Consider the following 22,239-nt stretch of genomic DNA (forward strand, 5'->3'; position numbering starts at 1 on the left):
GGAGGGTGCCTGGCTGTGGGGATGACCTCTGTGAGCAGTTTTTGTGTCCTTCACCCTCTTGTTGGGATGGAGGACACGGTGCCGTTGCGGGGGACGTCCTGCTGTCAGCATGGCGGGGGGGGGGGGGGGGGGGGGGGGGGGGGAAGGCTGTAGTTTTGCTGCCTTAAATGCTCAGGGTGTAACTGAGTTTTTTGTTGTTGGTTTGATTTGGGGATTTGTGCCCACCTCTTTCTTGTTTGTGTCTAATTCCATGAGTTAGGTACAACTTTATTAAGGTGAGGTGTCCCCTCTTCTCCAGGCTGCCTAGAATGATGAGTGTTACTGAGAGCTGGATTCACTTTAACCTTAAACTTCAAGACATAAAAATTCATTGTGCTTTTTTCTCACAACACCTTTGGTGTTTAACTAATAATTTTGGTGAGTACATAGTGGGGCAAATGATTGCTGTTATTTTCAGCAAACTTTAGGCTTGTGGACATCATGTATATATAAAATACATGCTCCAGTTTACAAGGTGTTCTAGTGTGCCAAGTATTTCTCCATGTAAGACTGTTTGCATACTTTGCCACATTGATTGACTACAGTTTTCACGTATCATAAAATAAAGGTTAGGATATGAAAAGATTAAGTCTCTATATTATCACTGGCTGTGCAAATGGCCTGTGTGTACATAATGTTTTTGGGTTTTTCTTCTAGACAGAGATTTTCTATTATTAATTTAACTATGACATTAAAAATTCAAGTTCTTAACTCCGGTGGGTTTTTTAATGGAGGGAGTAATTTAATAATAAAGTATTATCCTGGTCACAAATTTATCTATATTAATTTCCTTTCTACAAGAAGAGGGAGGGACAGGAGAGCAGGGAGAAGGCAGTGTGTATGAACTCAAGGCTGCATTTGGCAATTCATCTGAGCACTTCCTGCCAGCACAACGTAAACCCCAGTATGCAATTTGTACAGAACGGGTAGATGATTTTCTTCATAAGCTTGGAGTACAAAGGGCACTTCATGATGCCATCTAATTGCTTAATCCCCAAGGAGTTCTTCAGGCATTTATTTAACACTAATTGCATGTGTAAATGTTCTTAATTTATAGCGTGTGAAAGTTGTGATGAATGCACACAACAGAGGATGTCAAAGTGACACTTCATGGAAAGATGCAGTTAAGGCAGTGCTAAGTTACTTCTAAATAGGATTAATCATTTATTAAAGTTCAAAGCTCATCAGAGCTCAGGGACAAGCGTATGATGACTTGTTATTGTTCAAAAGTAACTAGTGGAGTGGAGTCATGTCTCTCAAAATTTCTATGATATATCTTAGTACGTTACAGTAAACGATGAACTTAAAGACTTAAAAAGCTAAACAGGGCGAGCGATTCAGTTCAAGGCAAAGAGCTTGGCTTGGCAACCGTTGCACAAAGCCTGCTTGGGCTGTTAATTAGTGCTTACATTGTGATAGAGCTCTGCAGTCCCAGGCACTGTACAGAGCTGTAGGCAAGGGGTGGGGGTGCTGGGGGTGTTCCTGCCCTAGAGCTTGCATAGCTTCAGCTCACAAGATGTGGGAACAAGTCAGTACATCCACAGAGTCTCAGGACAGGTAGGTGGCATTCTTTGGAAAGGAACTTGCAGCCCTGATGCCCAGAGTACTGTCAGGTCTTTCCCAATGGTGGAGTTAAAACTTTGATCTTCCTCATGATCTTGAATTTTACTGTAGATATACACACAGGAACATAAACAACAGCTGGCACTTGAGTTTTTAGGAAAAACTCTTGAATGCTAGGTTCTCTCTGTGCTGGATGTCACAGGGAGGGCAAAGCAGCTCAGGAAATCATAAAATGAAGAAAATTATACTTTTTGCAACAGGATTATATGCTCTAGAACCATAATTGCCCGCAAGCCCTACTTTGTCCTGCACAGTACACAAGCACACAGAAGTGACTTTGAAGGGGGGAAAACCTGTTGTTTTACAATATCTATTGACAGGGGCAGAGTTCACGAGACCCGGGTTCAGTCAGGCGCCCCACCCACCTCAAGCACAAACAACCCTTAGTCACATACCTTTACACTGTGAGAGATGATATTTCTGTATTTCTCTCTGGTTCTTCACTTAATGCTGATGCTTATACCTGTATCTGAGTACTTTCAGAGAGGGAATAATTGGCACAGGGAAGTAGAGTGTTCATCTAGAAAGGCAATCCAGCTAGAATGTGTCAGAAAGAGTGGGAAAGATGAAGGCTTAGATGTGAATTTTCTTGTCTATCTGCAAAAGGTCTTGAGCTTTTAGCAGCTACAGAAATAATAATGATTGAATTTGAGACTGGGGACCTAAAATATTCATTCGCTTTTTTTCTGAAAATTAGATAAGTGTATTCATGCCCTTTGTGAACTTGTATAAATTTTGTATAGTTTCATATCTTCGAGTTCAGTCTTGATTGTCCTTAGAATTACAAGGATTAGCATGTGATCACCTCTTCTTCAGCTATGCAGGGCTGTGAAGGCTTTATTTTCAGACATGGTAGGAAAAAAATTGAAGTGTCTAATTTGCCAGACTTCCATGGTAAAGACCAGAGCTGCATAAAGGGCTAAGCATCCTGTCACATTATGTCTCGGTGTTTCCTACATAGTAGAATCCATAATATAAAGTTCAGTGCCTTTGGCATAGACAGAATTGTATCTGTCAGAATGAGAATGACAATACTGAGGAACAGGGGGGAGAGAGTCGTCTCTGGGTCCTGGCAGGCCGTGATAAAGAAAGGCATGTGTTTCAAATTTAACCCCACTTCTGTACTTATAACTGAACACTGGAGTGTTTTTTCAACCATCTTAAAGAAGGAGCATGTGAAAATGGACAGAAGAAGAGTTAATCATATCTGAATGCCAAAACCAGAAGTTAACATGAATGTGAATTCTGGTCCAGGATTCAAGCCAAGTCTTTTGTTAGGTTAAATGGCTTCATCATCCCTATGTGAAACTGCTGAAGAGAGCTGGAGGAAGTTTATGCATGATGAGGAAAACTTAACTTCTCTTGCATCTATCCTAATTATGATTAGAGTCCATTGATTCAAACATATGCTTTTGGTCTCTAGGGGAAAAGTGTTCATGATTAAAAAATCCCCTTCTCATAGTTTAATTTGCTCTGTCTTCCTCAGATGAGACCAAAAACTGAAAGAATATGAATGGCTCAAACAATTTAATTTAAAATAAAACAGAATGGCCACAAATCTCTGCCTTTCCCTTGTACTGAGCTGCACTGGAAGGCTTTGGTACTCTGTGTAGGGTTAGTCTCCTTGCTCGTTGCTTGTTTTGACAGGATTGGTGTGTCCTGAGCTTGCATGTCTCCACAGCTTCCAGAGTAAGGAGACTGCAGAGGGAGAAGCCCACATCTTGCATAAAGTTCTCCACAGCCTGTGCTTCAGAAGCCTCGTATGTGTTAAATGTCAAAGGTACAAACCTGCTCTTCCTGTGAGGTAGGACCTGCAAGTGGAAGGATGACATGGTAAATTGGTGGGGCTGGCTGTGAACAGGAGGACACAGGGTATCTTCGGGACAACCCTGCTTCTGTGGGAGAAAACTGAAAGGCCAGACAGCCCTTGGATGTCTTCAGACTAGGCCAGATAAAGAGAAACAACTCTGATCTTGCCAGCAGGCAGAGTGGTACCAGGACAGATTTAAGTAATGTCTACTTGAGTGCTGTTTTAAAACTGATTAAATTGTACCTGAACCCTAATGGAGACCAATTTCTCCCTTTCATTTCAAAAGTTCAGCCACTTGAACAGACCCAGCTTGTGCTGGGCTGTCTGTTCCATTGCACAGCAGAGGTGTGCACAGCACCTTTTGCTCCTGTCTGTGTCTGCCAAGGTATGTGATCCATCAGTAAAAAACAGGGAGGTACAGAGGTATCTTTAGAGGGAGAGGCACTTTCTCTTCTGATGGGATGCTGCTGAGCACATTGAAGGGGATCATAGGGACTGGAGAGCTAGCTCTGGCTTGGAGGCAGCTGAGAGGAACAAGGAGCAGACAGGTCTTGGAGCAGATGGGAGGACCCAGAGGAGACTCTGCACTGCTGCCACTCACAGTGTAACTGGACTATGCCTAACCAAGTGCCACTGCCCTAATGTCCCACCTGCATGGACACAGCTGTTGAAGGAAGAGCTATATGTAAAATCTTCTCTCTTCTGTCCTGTCTGATCTATTTATTTGGAAGGGGTTATGCTTAAATAGTTAACATCCTAGATTTCATTATTTTATTTTTTAGTTCAGTTTTCAGTCTTTTTCAGTAAACAGCCTCCAAGAGAAAGCACAGATAGAGCTAGCTTCAAAACTGGCTGGCTCAGTGTCTCACCATAAAGTACTATATGAGCAAATGTGAGATGCCTCTTTGTACTCTCTTTAAAAACCCCTCATGTTCGTGACTGTGAGTTTGTGCAAAAACAAGCCTTTTGAACCCAGAAACCTATAAAAATGAAACTTACAAATAAATTAAAAATTGACAGTGTAAAAGTAAGATACCCTTAGTAAGGCCAAAGCCATCCCTCCTCTGGGGAGTTTATAATCTGAGCATTGTGGAGAACTGAAATCTGCCATTAGCGATATAAGCAGACTGACTTTCATTTCAGTACCTTATTAAGGACTATTCTTATTGACTGGACTAGGGTTATGCTTGAGGTAAAATATTATTCCAGATAAGAAGGAATATACGAAGTCATGCCATTAATGGTTTCTAAAATTTCATCATTACAGTGCGTATGCTTAAAGTGACCCCACCGACACCCTTTAAATGTCCCCAGTAAAATGTGATTTAAACTTTTAAGGTTCCCTAAATAAGGATCTAAATGGGTCTATAATAAAGAACTTTAAAAACAGGGAGTTTAAGAGAAAATGTTATTTAGCATTGATTTTACCACCGGAGGACAAGGTTCTGAAGTGGACCTAGTTTTTACAAGAGAGTTGCTGTGGATTTTCATGGAGTTTTGATAAGCTAACTTTTAAGCAGATGGCTCTTAAAATTCCTTTGTACCATACAGGTGTGTACATTTATCCTGGAGGGAAGATGGACAAGAAGGACAATTACAGGATTTCTCTTTTCTCCTTTTATTTTCCCCTCCCTTGCCACTCCTGCTTTTGCCCAAGAGGAAAAAGCATCGCATTTCAGGTCCTAGGAAGTCACACTTGCCCTGTTTGTTCTCTGATATAGGCCTATAAACAGAGACATTCAGTCTGTAAACAAGTCAAGCTTACAAAGTGACTGAAAGATAACAGTCCCCCATCTAGCAGTGGGAGAGTAGGGAGGGAGCAGGGGGAGGGATGATAGAGAGGCTGCAATAAAAACAGGAAGGTCTCTGTTGGTCCTCTTGAAGTTAGTGGTTAAAAACATCAAAGCGTGGTGTGTGCTTTTTTCAACCAGACTGCTGTGTCACTTTATAATTCTTCATAAAGCAGCCATCCAGTCACTAACATACTGCAACTGTTAGTGTGAGCTGTGCTTTGATTTAGAGGAACTGTATCCTGCTCCAGGCATGTTAAGCTAAGGAATCTCTTGTAGGTTTACTTGGCGTGCTGTGTGCCATTGAAGAAACTGTAACTTTTCAGAGCTGCTAATTGAAAGCTGTTCAGGATTTTTTCCTTTCATTAAAAAAAAAACAACTCATAAATAAATTGCACGCCCCTTCTCTCTCGCTCCCCAAATTCAAATACTTTTCCCAGTCTTCAGAATTTCCTACACTGAAATTTTAAGTGGAAAACAAGATGGCAATGGAAAGGAAGGAAAAGCAACTATGCCATATGTATAAAAGAAAAATGTACATATTCTCAGCTTAGTTCTAAGAAATATAAATTATTCAGCAGCTCCTTCAACAGAGAGATATTTTACAAATTTGAAGCCAGCAGAGTACATCAATTCTCTTTGATGGGGGAAGGTATTTTCTGCTCCAAAAATAAGAGACTCAAAAATTGTATGTAGCTCATCTGCCCTTGGATAAGCAGCAAAATAATGATAGGTGAGAAGAGGAGCAAAGAAAGGTGGGACCCTTTAAAGTGGGAAGAGCAGCAGCATTGGTTTGGGAGGGGAATAGTGACCTTCCTTTAAATAGTGTTAGAAACTTCTCTGCAATGTGCTGCACAGACAAGTCACTCTGGTTTACTATTGCTTAAAAAGCTGACTTACACTGAACAGCATTTGGGTTTAGCATAGGTAGAAGAAAGCAGTAACAATTCTGTAGGTGAAGAGAGCAGTCAGACCAGAGCCAGCCTTTAGCCTGTATTGGAGCGTCCTGGTTTGAGGTTGGAGGCTAGATTTTTAATAGTTTTACTCCAAGGGAATAGCTGCTGCAAGATTTTCCACTTCTGTAGGGATTAGTTGTGTAGGAGGTGCTGCTGCAGTTGGGAGGAGGAGTGAAGGCAAGTGTTCTAGATGGGGGAAATGATTGGTGCTGATGTGCTCCGTTACCAGATATGATAGGTAAAATTTCACGTCTGGATGATGACTTAAATTTCCTCCAGCTGTGAATCAGGATTTTAGCCTTGATCCTTCGCTACTGATCAAAGCTGGCAAGCACTCTCAGCAGTGGTTAAGCTGCAGTAGAGATTTTAGATGGAGGTCAGCAGTGCAGAGCTCATTCAGGGGACATATATTCCATGGGCTTCCATATACAGACAGAATTTGAACAGACTATCAGTTACCTCCTCAAACTGAGACACCTGCAAAGTTCTTTTCTCTGGCATATCTTAATGATACACAGTCCAGTACTTAAATGGATAACTAGTGATTTCTGTAAGCCTTTTCTACATATACTTCCACTGAAGTTATGTTCCTCCTTGTAGTTTTTAACAACAGAAAAAAAAATAAAAGGTAATTTAAACTTACAGATCACTTCAGGTGAATCTGTATTTCTATAAGGTGCTGATGCTTGCTTCCAAAATGTATATTCATTTTATATTATCAGCTGTTCGTATATTATCAGCTGTACTAAAGGTGTCTGCTCCAAATAATATCACCAAGAGTAATGAGCTATAGTAGTCACAGAATCACAGAATATGCTGAGTTGGAAGGGACCTATAAGGGCCATCAAGTCCAACCCTCGGCCCTGCACAGGATCATCCCCAAGAATCACACCATGTACCTGAGAGTATCACCCAAATACTCCTTGAATTCTGGCAGACTTGGTGCTGTGACTGCTTCCCTGAGGTCCCTGTTCCAGTGGCCAACCACCATCTGGGTGAAGAACCTTTTCTAATATCCAACCTAAACCTCCCCTGGCATAACTTGAGGCCATTCCCTTGGGTCCCATCACTGGTCACTACAGAGAAGAGATCAGTGCCAGCCCCTTCTTTTCCCCTCAAAAGGAAGTTCCTCTCCAGGCTGAACAGACCAAGCGACCTCAGCTGCTCCTTGTATGGCATCCCCTCTTCATTGCCCTCCTTTGGACACTCTCTAATAGCTTAGTGTCTAATATTGCAGTGACCAAAACTGCATACAATATTCAAGGTGAGGCTGCACCAGTGCAGAGCGGAGTGGGACAATCACCTCCCTCAACATGAATGCAGCTTTTCTCTTTAGCATAGAATAAATCAAAAGACCTGCAAAATTATTACGTAAAATCACTTATGAGTGGTAGTATACTGAAAGAGCTGCAATCATCCTCTGTCTAAGCTTCCATTCATATAATCTTAAATTGAGACTTTTACCTGATGGGAAATGTGTCTAAGTGCTGTACAGGCACTGGAATTTCAGTGCTATACAGGTGAATGTGTGTGCACCCACACAGACAAATGTGTTAAAAAAAAAAAGGTAGGTAAATGAAGGTTAAAGAACTTTCCTTTTAGGGAACTTCGAAAGTCTTAAGTATCAGTTCTTCAAGAAAGTGGATTTAATGTCTACCTGCTACACATCACGGGTTGAATACAGTTCCCCAAAGTTCTCCCTTAGAGTCCCTTGCAACTTTTGCGAGAATGTCATAGTCTTGGTTACATCCCAATTGATGTAAAGGTTGACTAGTGTAACAGAAAGAAGAACTTGTCATCACTGGCTAGTCCAGTGGCAGAAACTCTTTATGAGAGATCATGGAAACTACTTGAGTACAAGCCTAATTTTTGAATGCATACACATAATTATGTTCTAGAAACTTACTCAAGACACATCACTGCCCAAAGGGGCTAGTGGAAGATGAGAAGTAAGGTTGCCTGGCAATTTAGAGCTTTTATTTTGTTTTTTTTTTTTTTTTCTTCCTTGTAGAAGTTTGCTGGCAGCGTGAAAAACTGGAGTGAATAATGAAACAAAGTATTTGCAAGCACCTATCAGATAAAAGCCACAGTTACTTCAAAGATATTGGTGCATCTTTCTGTTTGCTTTTCATGCACATTCATATGCATGACGTTGTGTTTGGAAGACCATCCATGACAGAGAAATTCCAGAATGCTTACATGAATAAATATGAGCAAATGTTCATCAGATGTTCATACCGCAAGTGGTTTGCTCAGTTCTCTTGTATGATTTTCAAAGCTTGTTGTTCATTTGGAGCAGACAAAACACAGAATTAATTTGAGGATTTGGTTTTTGTAATAAACCTCTAGGTAATGTTTGCCGGGATTCTTTTTTTTGACATACACCTTCTAAAATATATTAATGGGATACGTTCATAGAAATATAAATAGCAAATGCACTGAATTTCATTTAAGCACCTCCATGAATAAAAAAGGCTGTTTTCTACTGGTAGTTCATACCTATGTTCGACCATAAGTAGCTCTGAATATTTAAAGCTAACTTGAGTATACTGAATGCCTCAGAAACCTGCCATATTTTAGGTAGCCGGGAACCAAGAATCCAATTTTCTTTTTCTATATGTAACCTTGGGGGGGGGAATTGTTGTTTTTGTTTTGCTTTTTAAATTATTCTGAGGAAGATCAACACTTCAGAATTCAAGAAGGGTTTGGATAATGCTCTCAGGCATGTGATGTGATTCTTGGAGACTCTCCTGTGCGGGGCCAGGAGTTGAACTCAATGATTCTTGTGGGTGCCTGCCTTCCAACTCAGGATATTTTATGATTCTATGAACAGTCATGAAAGTTTTCTTCAGGAAGAACAATTAATTCTAAGCTTAGGTGGTGCTAAACTTATAGGTATTGTGTAAAGCTTACCTGCTGCAGTTTCTGTAGAAATGTGGATGCCAGCAAAACTATTGAAGTTAATAGGGGCCTTTCTAGCAATTTATTGGACTGCTCATATATTATTGACAGAGCATTGTTTATTTCAGTGTATTATATACTCAGTTTCTTGTGTCTCCTCACCTCTGAACAGGTGCATTTGCATGCACTGCAAGTCTGCAGTGCTGTGAGACAAGGCACAGTTGCTGCCAGGCTTGCACAGAAATCCACTGACTTTAACTAAGCTAAGGGAATACCAGCATAAATTTGCACGTGTAAAACTAATCCATTATAATTCCAGTATTTGGAAAATCTGTGGCACGTGAGTTGTTGGATAAAAGCAAGATCCCAGATGTGATTATTCAGGAAAAAATATTGTGGGTGAAGGAAAAGTTTTGATACTCCAATAAACTAATTTCTTACTTAGAAACCTGCATCAGAAAGCACATTTTTCTTCATTGCTGTCATATATCGAAAATACATATGTATGTATTTTATTGTTATTATTTTTATACTTAGCATCCAATGAATAAGAAAATTATTAATATTAAGAAACTGATGGGTTAGCACATGTTTTTCTTGTTTATGAGCACCGTCTGTAAGAGAGCGCAAAATAATAACAACAGCGTCACTTCAGAAAGGTGAGCTGACTTCTCAGCAGGCATACAGGAGAACAGAGAGGGCTGTATGGTTTGATTTCATCTCACTGAAAGCCTGCAGAGCGGTGGATTTTATATGGCCAGAGCTCGGCAGAACAGAGCTTTGTCTTGATAACTCAAAATGACTAGATCATGCCTGGTAGCTGGTCCTGGAAACCTGACCCTTGTCACAGGCTGACTACATCAATTTGCAGTAGATTGATGATGTATAGACTGTGGGTGCCCCAGGGGAGACCCAAGAAAGGTCTGAGAAACATTGTATTGTTAATCCATACCCCTCATTAGCTTCTGCTGTGCTGGATTTCAACTAGCTGGCAAGGCTAGAGAAGTTGGAGGGAGAATGTGGTGTTGCCTGGTATATTGTTAGTAGCCTTTTGAATGAAAGGATGTTTTAAAATACCTTTTCTCCAAAGTTTAATACATGAAAACTGGCAGGATTCTTTATTTTCCTCTCTACCCCTCTTCTCAAGTGCCTGGAATTCCTAGATTTTCTTTGTATATTGATTTAGTGCTCTCCCCTCAACAGCCCAAGCTTTATCTCTTCCTGATAACAGTCTCTCTCTATCCTATTCTAAGCAGTGGCAAGCAAATTATATGCGCTGTAATCAATTTACATTTAACTACCATTCATCATCTCTCATGTTGCTGAAGGAGACGTAGCTCTGCCTTCACCATTTCTTTATGTACTTCAGGACTTGTTGCTTAACCATTTCTGCTCAGGGCAGTGCAAGGTTTTGATTTGAAGAAGGTTGTAGTTTTAAACATGGTTTCCATCAAACAGTAACATCTTTGTCAAACTTCAACAGAATTAACCTTAACTGCCGAGGAAGTTTTGACTGCCATCATAAAAATGTTTGATTAGTGTTAATAATTTATTAAATTGGTTTGTCCTGACACTGCCAGCATGTTGGAAATCTCTCAAGCATTAAAACATTAACAGAGGCTGTAATACAATGCTCCTTCTGTTCCACATTTTATTTCAAGACCACATTCTTATGAGCCTGGTTCTGTGGTGTTCCAATATGCTCTCATTAAGACTGCATTAAAAGATGAAATATGACAAATATTAAAAAGCATGGGAATATAGAGTAGAGCATGGTGGGTGTACTTTTGTGGGTAACTCTGCTGTGATTAAATTTTTGCAAAGCAAAGTTGTTTTTGCAATATGGGGAAATAAAATTGCCAGGCGAGTATTCAACTAAAACAGACCCAGTATGCTTGATTGCTTTGTCCAGCCTCCTAAAATACATAAGCTTAGTTAGAATTTCTACTAAAATGGGAAAGCTGATATTGGGCCTGCTTATGCTGAAGCATGCTGTTCAAGTACATAAGAAACAAAGTCCTATTTGAGAAAAGTATTAACGCCTCGAGAATAGATTGATCAAATTTTTATTTGATAGTTTACATCTGCATTTGAATTGCCAGTGGTAGGAGCTCTCCTGTGTTCTACCAGAAACAGCTGTTTTGGCTCATGCGGCCTCAGGAATTGCCTGTAACATATTTTGTTTAAAAAGCCATTTAAACAATAACAAGAGTTTGCTTTACTTTCCAATTGGATGGAAGATAGTTGAAATGGAGGCTCAGTTTATCCTTTGCAATTTGCTGATAATATCAGTGAAATTAAGTAAGCAATTATTTTTTTCCTCTATTTAGTACCTATGTAGGAGCTCCATCATTGTCTCGAATGTGTAGACTGATGTTGCACGCTGCATAAGTTAAGCACAGAGATGTTAACAAGTGAAAGGAAAACCTTCATTTCTCTATCCCAGTTATGAATATATACTGAGAACAGTTTCAATGCCTACCTTTGAAATTTAATCCAAGGCTTTTGAACTTCAGGAGTGAACTGTTCTATAATTATTCATAACAGCTCAATTTTTCTCGTTTTGGTACTTGAAAAGCTATGATGGGTACATTATTGAAAGGTGTGTTTTATTTTATGAGAGGAAGTAATCTAAGCTAGTCATACCTGTATGTCCTGAACTCCATGTGTTTTCAAATGAAGAGAAAACTCTTTAGGCAAGGTTTGCTAGTTTTTGTAATTTATCATTTCCAGGTACTCAGCTGTGTGGAGTACAGACCTGATATAATTGACCTTGAATCAGAGGACAGTGAGTTCAATGGTAGTACAACTTGGCCCTTCTTCCATTTAGTCTCCGCTGATGTCTCCTTTCTGCTATGTGCAGAAAAACTTTATGGAAATGATTACCATAGATCAACCTTTTTTCAGCTTTCTAAACTTAAGAATGTCATTCTTATGAAACTAAAAACATTGTAAATGCTAATTTGTTTTAGTATGTACTATGCCTTGTAAGATGTATGCACCATGCTTTGGCAAAAACTGTATGCCAACAGTACATCAAAGTGTAGAAAATAATCAGTTGTTTCAACATCAGAAAATCATAATCCATCAACTCAATAAATTCCCAAAAGATGTGTCAAATACATGTTTAGGGAACAGACTGAGTGCAAATGTTAAAATTGTGTCTCTTCAACTGTTAGGAATAGTTACATTTGCTTTTTTTTATGCTGTTGTTTGTCTTTGTAATTGTTTCCTAACTATTTGCTGTGTTAATAATGAAAATTGTTGAATGTTCTGAAACCTCAACAGTTCTACATTTATTAATTACAATACAAAGATAAGCAGAGCAAGTGACTACTGTGCTGTGTGAGATATTTTAATATGAAGCTTCAAATGCCTCCAGTTCTTGGCTACAGTGGGATAAACTAAGACAAGTACTCTTAGTAAGTGCCAAGAAATTTCCATCTTATTAAGAGCATCCTCAGTCCCTCCTGACAGTATGCTTGCTATGCGTAAATGATCTACAAGTTTTCCCAAATTTTAAACCAAAAGTTGTATATGTTCTGCACAGGAAAGTGGCATCTGGTGTTCATGGTTAATGCATTTTATTCATGGTTAATACATTTCCATACAAGTTTTTTTTTTCCACAGTAAAAAAAGGTTGGAAAATTTTGAATTAAGTCCATAAACTAATTATTTTCCGTTCCAGCATTGTTTCTTTTCTAACAGAACTCCTGACTCAGTGATTTTGTAAATGGCCTGCAGTTACATGACCCTGATTGTGGTCTAATGAGGGTTGGAGGGTGCCTCTTAGACGATGTTGGAAAATTAAAGATACTTCTTTTCCTCTAGCTTTTAAAACTAATTGTTCTCTGATTTTATATGAGAACAAACGTTATATATACGTTGAAATCCTTTTCCTTCAATGGCACTATTTTCCTGTCCACAGCTTTGATGTACTGCATGTACTTACAAAAAGGCTGTGTTTGGCGAACAGCGGTCAATAGATCCCATCATGGTCCTAGTTGTTTAACGGTGAATTCAAGTACGGTAGTATGAATGAACTGAAATTCAACAGAGGAAGAGAATTTCTGTTCTGTTCAAAAGAAAAAGATGTATTTTTCATCTCCACTTATTTTTATCTGTCTTTTACCCCTGTTTCCATCATTTAAGGACAGTACAGTTATTGAATAAATGGACCACAAATATCTCTGACCCATTTCTCTGCTTATGTAATATGACTTGATGCTTGAATTGATATTGCCTTTTACCTGTATATATTTAGTCTTAATTTATGTGTATTTGGTGACTTTGTTTACCTGTCTGTTGCACTGGGTAACTCCATGGAAGGTCTCTAAAATAATGTATAAGCAAGATTGCATAGTTTGCTTTTTTCACTGCCTTTCACCTATAGCTACAAAATCACATTATTTTAACACTTCTGACCAGCCACAATGCTAACAAAAGGAACTGTTGGCCAAATATCTGATACTTCAAAGCAATGTGTTAGAATATACTTTTGTATAGTTAACTTTGCCCAACATTGACCTGGAAAATTAGGGAGGCCAGCATTCATGTTCTTTGACTAGGATATGTAATCTCCAGATCTCTGCAACAGAAACAATCCTGATAGTAATCCTGTATGCAGCTCTGACACATTTTTGTCTAGGGGAGGGATTCTTCAGTTGTTACATTAACAGATGTGTATTGTACAGTAATTGAAAATATTTGTATGACATGGGAGTCCAAGAGCATACTGGATGAAAAAAAAAACAGCCCCTCAAAAATGCAAAAACCAACCCTTAGAAATGGAAATAGAAGATGAAATTTGGCTAACTCAAAACTGTCTAAATTTTTAACTGTTATCTAGCCTCATTGAGAAACAGATAAAAGCACTAGGCAGAACAATCCAATACACAAACTGCAATCTTGCACAAGATAAAGAAAGAACTTGTGAAGGATAAGATGGCTCAAGACTGCTCATGAGGTGATAAATAAATGACAGTGTAGAAGAAAAAATATCGACAGGACTAGTCTGTATTTAAATAATAAATGAGTAATGAAAACCAACATTAGAAATTAGTTTCAAAGATAGTTTTGAAAATCAGAACAATGGACAACACGAAATGTGATGACATCTGAAAATAAGAAAGCCAGGCTGAAGAAATAAGACACAGGGATACACTAAGTGTAGATCTTGTTGTTTGTGACTAAGAAGTAAAAGCCGTGCTTAGTGTGTTGTGCCGCTTGTTTTGTTTCCTAGTGCCGTAAGGTTAGTATTCCAACCTATTATAAGTCTGGAACCATATCTCTTCATATCTCTCTAGGTTTATGTCTTTCTAGATGTGAATTTAACTGCATGATCGGTACAAAATCACCAGACAAGGTGGTTGCAAAGTAATAACAATGTCTGCATAAGTCACGATTCCCAAGCCACTCAGGAGTTTAACATTTCTAAATGCAAACGTTGGATGTTTTATTACTCACAAAGCCTTCAAGTTGTTTGTGTCAGTCTTTTTTGGTTATGTGTCATCTTTTTTTTTCTACCTGTCCTCATTAATAGGTTTTATATCAAGAGCTAGGCAGGAAAAATAGAAATGTATCTGCTGAATGTTTTCTTACCCGTATCTAAGCAAATTCTCCAGAGAATTTAGTTTTTCTTTTAAACTATGATTCAACTTTTTCTTGAAAATGGAGTCAGAAAGAGCCATGGCAGAAAAGGATTCACAATTTTATCCTGTTTCTGTATAAAGAGTCGTGTCTGACAGCTGGTGTGGTGCAGTCTAGTGTTACATAAGTACATAATGTGTAGAGTTCAGGAATGAAAGCTGTTCCACAAAGAGTCAATGTTTAGCTACAATTATTTAAGTTGCACTGGTATTGTATGGGCATCTTTAACAGGAAAAGATGAACTTTGTTCCTTTCTAGTAAAGATGTTATCTTTATTAGAAGATTCCTCAGAGCTGTGGTGCACTTTTATATGTACCTGTGGTGTCCTTTCATATGCAGCTGCATTTGACCAGTTACAGAGCTTTGTAGCATCACCAAACAATTAATTTTGTTGCTTGTTTTGGTTGGTATTTGGTTTTGGTTCTTTTGTTTATTAAAAAAAACTGTACTACCTTTCCTTTCTCCCCTTTACTCCATCTCACAACTGTGAATGACTTCCTGGTACCCCAGTTAGAGGAAATTTCTTCAGAGATATAACATCAGGTGATTTATGCATTTCTTTCTGGTATAATAAAGATAGGGAGGCTTTCAGCATAGTTACTTAACTAGCCAAATATTTATTTTAGATATGTTGTAGGTTCTATTGCTCTATGGCACATTAGACAAAGTATATATTGTGAGAGTGGCTGGAACCTGGCGGCTGCTTTTATCCCAGCCCCAGTCAGACTTTTATCAAAAACCACTCCATGGAGGCGAGACTTATCACTCCCATGGGAAATGACAGAAAATTTTTTTGTTATTGCTCTGGCAGGAGTCTAATGGAGGGTAGATTTTTACTGGTACAGGTGTTGACAGCATTGCATCCTGCATCCTTTCTGGGAGCAGCTGATTGCACAACAGAACACTTCTTACTGGATTAACTCTGTTATGAGCCCTGGGGTGACTGATTTGTCTCACTTTTATATTACAGCATTGTGTTACTTAAAGGAAAACAATGCTTAATAAGCAGTGAGATTGCAGCCACATCCTCTCTCCCAGTGGAGCATGAGCCCAAGTACAGGAGCAGGTCTGCAGGCTAGGCAGACCAGCCCATGAGGAAGGTTTCTGCAGCTTCCTCTGGTTTGCCTCTTTGCAGGGCTCTGGGGAGTACACCAAATTGTGAGAAGACTTAAAAGCAATATTGTTCTCCCACACAGACACCTTGTCCTTTAAGTGGAAAGACGCACACTGCAAACTTTGGAGCACCATAGATATCTTAATTTACACCAATAACATATTTGAATTGATCAATCCTTGTGTTTCAGAGCACTTTGGAAAAAAATATCACATGATATTTTCTGCCTTGGGTTGGAAGGCACAAGCAGGAAAACAGACTTGCTGCAGAATTATAGGACAAGTGGGAGAGGTGGGATGAGCTCTCTGTCTCCTGAGCTTTGTGGCGCTTTCAGTAGTATCCCAGCCCAATAAAAATGATACAGCCATTCCCAGTGGCTTTGCTTAGGTTGCTTAAAGTTATGTAAAGCAAGTACATAAATACATTTCTTTTTGTTTAGATGTTGTCACCACAGGCATGCCATTAGAACCCAGTTATTAATACTTCTGAAAAAGAAACATGATATTATTTTGCGTATGTGCAAGAGAATTTTCCTTCTCTGGCAACACGCTGAGAAGTGGGTGGGGGTGGGAAAAGGATTAACTGGGTGGGGGAGGTAAAATGTATTTTAACTGAAGAAAGCATGGAGAGTTATAGTCTCAAAGCAAGAAATAAACATTGTAATCATAAACAAATGTAACCTTGAGAACAGAAGACAGGAATTTTATTGTATTGACATAGGACACTTGAGCAGCAATGAAGGATTTGTTCTCTTACGTTAGTCAGGACACACTGGCAGGAGGGCCCTTTCAGTGGCCATTGCTTCCAGATAGCGTGTGTCTAGGAATGTACAGACATCGGCAAAGAGAAGGCTTGCTTTGAGGGGAGATTGGAGAATCTCTTCACTATAAGGCCTGAGCATGAATGTTCTCAACAACACTGGAAACCAAAACAGCATTGAGGCCTGCTCTGCCTTTCACATTTATATAAATGCTTACATTTACACTCTACAGTGTTATCTGCATGTGATATTTTGTTATACAATCCAAAGCCGCTTCTGCAGATCTATGCAAACTGATGAGATTAACTGTACAGCTCCACATGAGACCATGCCCTGTTCTCGTCAGCTGTCTGCTTTCAGTGCCACCAGCTTAGATTCCTTCAGGTTCTTTACACAGATGCTATGGGACTATGTTTCTAAACTGAATCTCAGTGAGAGATGGGAAATTATGTTTCTTGTAAAAGAAGCTACCCTAGAGGGAGACTTTTATTGTGTGCTTATGGACACAATCTGAACAGCACAACGGGCGGACAGTGCTGCATAAGGATGTGGGAAAAGCCTTGGCCCTCCAAGAGTCACCAGCTGTTCAACTAAGCAAAATCAACAGTATATTTGCAAGGAAGTACTTGCTCTTTTTATTTCTGTTTTTGTTCATCATATGTTAGCCATATTTTCAGGTTATTTGATAACTTGACTGCTGATGAGTTCATACTGTAATAGGACAGAGCTACTTTCCTATGGGATTCTCAGTCCTATGTATTTAGAAAGGCAAAGAGTGGCAAAAAGGTGATGTTATTTTCCTTTTTATGGGGGAGAAGTGAGACAGAGGAAAACAAAATATCTTGGCCAAGGTCCTTTAGGGCATTCATGAAGAACTGGGAATTAGAGCAAAATCTCCAAGTCCAGTGAAGTGCCTATTTAATGTGTTGTTTGTATGTGCTTTAAGAGTATCTTCTAACTCTTCACTTGTTTGTTTAGAATCCAAACTAATTCTAAACAAAACCCTTGTTTTGTCAAGATCAGATTGCAAATGCTGGATGCAAACATAACATGAAGTGCAGATCCTGTTTGGGTTTTCATTTGTTTGCTTGTTTTTAATTCTTGCCCTAGGAAGCTTTTAGGGATGTTAAAAACAAAAGCACACACACACACAAATATAAAACAAACTCAGAGTTGTTATATTCTAGTGCAAGCATAAAGACAGTGGTCTCTGTTCTACCAATACAAGCGAAAAAACCAAGGCCTGCATGTTCCTTTTCATGTAAAATGTTTCCTCTGAAGAAACATCCATGAAGGAACAGTTCCCATTTGAGACAATAAAACTATAGAATGTTTTTGTGAATTGCCAGAATGCACAACGCATTCTGAAGCAATTCTTCAACCCAGTAATGCTTCTTTAATAACCCATTGGCATTTAGGACCCAGAAAGAAGCATCTTAAAGGCAATACTTTGTTTGTTGTTCATGCTGTTAAGATCAGACCCTGTTTCTTGTGAAACACTTTTCTAAGAGAGCAACCTCGCAGTAGCTCTCTGTCAGGGAATAACTCAGCCTGGAAGGGGTCTCTGGAGGCTGCCTGGTCCAACAGCCGTGTTTAGAGCAGGTCCAAATTTGAAACTAGATCCAGCTACAAAGATAACTTGGGCTGCTCAGGGCTGTGTCCAGTTGGGTTTTAAACATCTCCAAGAATGGAGAGTATTTGTCCCTGGGCACCTGTGACCACTCTCATGGGGAAAAAAAATTCCTAATATCTAATTGGAATTTCCTTGGCTGCAGCCTGTGTCTATTGCCTCTTTCACTGTGCAGCTCCAAAAGTTTACCACTGTCTTCTTTAAAAGCACCTGTTGCATAGATGGAGAAAGTCATAATATCTCACTTCACCTTCTCTTCTTGAGACTTGACAAACCCAGTTCTCACAGCATCTCACCTTATCTTGTATGGTCCAAATGCCACCAAGTCAGCCGACTGGTCACTTTATACAAAGCAAAAACTCAAATTAATTTGCCCTGGATATGTCTTGGCTTTCAAGATATCAGTGAAGGCCAGACATGTGGGGTAAGCTATTTCCATGTTTGAAGGGAAATGTGTTGGCACAAACACAAGATACCTTGTCACTAATGTAATTTTTGGCAGGTATCTTCCCTAGAAGTTTGTTAGGTGCCAAAAACAAAGCATAGTGTAACTTATATTTCTCACATGTGGCCTCACAAGCAGCCCTGTGTTCAAATTTCCAGTCAGCCTACGTTACCTTAACTTTTCTCCTGCCACATGGCAACGCATATCTGAGAATAAAATTCAGCAAACCTTTTGGAAAACAGCAAAAGAAATAATTTTTGAGTACTCTAGTAACCTCTGAATGTAATTTCAATTTAGTTCTATAAATGACCAATTACATATTCCCTTTATTCCAAAATATTCTGAAGTGTTTGGGAAAAGAAAGTGTAGGGTTTGAATTAGTTTTCAGAGTGATTCTTCACTGATTTCCTAGATAAAATTGATTTCAGCTTATAAAAATCCATTCTGGACCTTGTCTGTCACTAACTTTTATCTCCTTTGCTCCATTGTAAACTGTCTTCATTGTAAACAAGGTTTCAAAGATGTTGTGATGACAGATTGAATGTCCAAACAGAGAAAACAAAACCTAATTGTGTAGGAAGTTTGCTTTGGGGGTTTTTTTAGGTGGATTTTTTTTTTTTTCTCTCACAGTGTCAAATGTGGGTGACTTGAATGAATTTAATTGTTGTAAAAAGTTTTTTTCTATATACCCTGCTGGGTATCTTGCTTATCTTTCTCTAGTTTGTGCTTTTGTGTCAGGCAAGTGTGGGGAAGCGCTTTCTCAAGCAATTTGCTGACATTAGGCCGACTTAGATGTGAATGACTGAAGGTATTTTGTATTCTGTGCATATATCTCTGAAGCTATGAGTGGCCAACAGACTGTCATTACTATGTATATAGAGCATCTCCAAACTCACTTGTGCCCTATTTGCAGTCACCATTAACACACTTGCTTAAAATTGCCATTAGGGAAAAGGACAACGATGTGTTTCTCTTGCTTGGTATCTTGGCACTTGTGATTTGTTTTCTCCCAAGCATAATACTTCAAAGTCATTTTCACCAAAGTTCATCTTCTAGTTTTGGACATAATGCTTGTTCTGGAGTGCTTTATCACTTTATTATATCCCTCTGTTTCCATACTAGTCAAGAGTCCTAGAGGTCAGGGTCAGGTCATGAATCTGCTAGTTGTATCTCCTTACTTGATTGCTATCTGCACACATTTTGCCTTTCCTTTTCCATTTTTCAAATCATTCATTAAATGAGAATTATTTACAGGAAGAATACTTCAAGGATACTCCAGATACCTGTTTCTCTGTGGGAACTATTTCCGCAACGAAGCACCAATACTGATGTTTTTCAGTCAGTTATGAACATACCCTCTGACGATTACATTTAAGCTATTTCTTTCATTAATTTTGATAAAGTTGTGCACTACATGTCAAAAGTCTTATTTAAGTTGAAAGATATCTACTGCTCTCCTGTTGTCTACTGAACATACTAACCCATCAAAGAAGGAAATTGGACTGACTTGTTTTTCTTTCTAGCTCTTTTTATCACTCTTATATTCCAGAGGTTGAAAATTGCTTGCTTTAGCATTTGCTCCTAGAACCATTCCAGGACTTGAGTGTTTTGTGATTTCATCAATCATTCTATGAATCGTTCCTCCTCTTTTCTTTTTATCACTGTCCTCTGTATACTTTCAAAGGTTATTTCCTATGGTTTAAAGACCACTTTGATTAGTTCCTGAGTTAGCTGAGACCAGATTTCATGAAGTCTTGCTTATTTGGAGATATTTGGAGATATCTATCTTGTCTAAATAATCTGTCTGTCTTCCATCCTCCGGTCAGCATTTATTTTCTTTGGGATCTACAGAGAAAGAAAAGTATTCTTTTAATAAGAATTGATTTCTCCAGCTATTTTGTAGGTCTAAAATGCAGACTATCAAACAAGTAATTGTCATTACTCTAAAAATGGTGGTATTTATCCTATTTTTAGAATAACTGCTGAAATGACTTCCCTGACACTTCAAAGCCAGTCAATGGTAAAGGAATAGCACCCAGAAATTACTGACTCTTTCTTATGATATTCAGCACTCAGATACTTCATCATGGGTCAAGACTCAGTTGTGCCGAGCTCCATGCAAGCAGGATGATCCCGTCCCATAGTAAGTCATGGTGAAAATGTATGACAAGAGGCAGGTAATATGGACAGACAGGAAACACTGCAGGAAAACCCAGAGAACAACAGTAGTAAGATAAGCGGCAAAAAAGAATTTGGCCCTAAATTCTCTCAACAGTTCCTAAAAGAACATTCTGTGAGTGTGCAAGATCAACGCTTCTTTGGTGTTTCTGACTCTTTTTGAGACGAGAAAGAGCAAATTCATGCTGTGGAAACTGCAGTTACTGAGTTTTACCAATTGCAATTTTCTTTCAAGCACCCCTACAAACAAAGTGACCATCTTAGACTGTCCTTAGCCTCGTTGCACACAATTTACAAGCACGAAATCCCATCAACATTCAAAAAGAACTAGAAATATAGTATTTATTCTTGGATATTGTGAAAGGACTCGGACAGAAATGTAATATTAGTAGGACATCTCAAGTGTCTGTATATAATTCAGCATTCAGTATCACAAGCAGACCTAAAAGCAAGCTCAGATGGCTAACACCCGCTCTGCATTTCTGCAGGCTATTGTGTTAGCTTTGTACATTCTTGTATTTTCATCATGCGTATTTTTATTCTCGTTCAGGATTCATCCATCTAAAAGGAATATATTGAGCTTGTACATGCACAGTGGATACATCCAAATCTTACTCTTCAGCCTCTATTTTGTGTCATGTGTGTTTAAATCATTCTGTCCTGTTTTGGGAGTGTGCAACACAGATGAATCCAGGGTAAATGAGAACCCAAATACTTTATTGTTATCTTGATGGGGTAAAGAAAAAATTTGTTGTCCTTCAAACTGGCAGTTGAAATCTTTACCGAGTTGTGGGACTTTTTTTGTTTGGTTTTGTTTGTATGGTGGTCTGTTGTTGTTTTGTCCATTTGTGGTATACAGAAGTAAATCTAGGAAAGTGTGAGGTGGACTTTAGGAGCCATCCTACCTGTTGTAATTTTGTAGTGTTTATGAGGACATGGGATATAGCAGTATCTGTTTGAATTAAGGAGAAAGAGATAAGAAGATGAAGGCTGCTAATGAAAAGACTCTAATTGCTAGGAACACATATTAAGATATCTTAATACACAGTTACTCGTTATTTTAGGGGTGTGTGTATACAGGCTAGTGATGTCTAGCCAGCATGTATGTACATAGAGCATTGCATTGTGCTATGATCTTTCTGACATCTGAATATCTGGAAGGGAGCTCACAGATAAATTAATGATGTAACTGGTTACATGCTGATTGGTTTCCAAAGTAAAATCTCGGATTATATGATTCAAAGCAGTGTTCATATTTTAAAGAAAATCTCCATTACACAAACATGTGCAAAAGCTGTGGGGCCTCTGGTGGTCTAGTGGTTAGGGTGCAGGACTCTCACCGCT

This window comes from Lepidothrix coronata, unplaced genomic scaffold (assembly GCF_001604755.1).
Source record: "Lepidothrix coronata isolate B3197 unplaced genomic scaffold, Lepidothrix_coronata-1.0 Scaffold33, whole genome shotgun sequence".
In the NCBI taxonomy this organism is placed as follows: domain Eukaryota; kingdom Metazoa; phylum Chordata; class Aves; order Passeriformes; family Pipridae; genus Lepidothrix; species Lepidothrix coronata.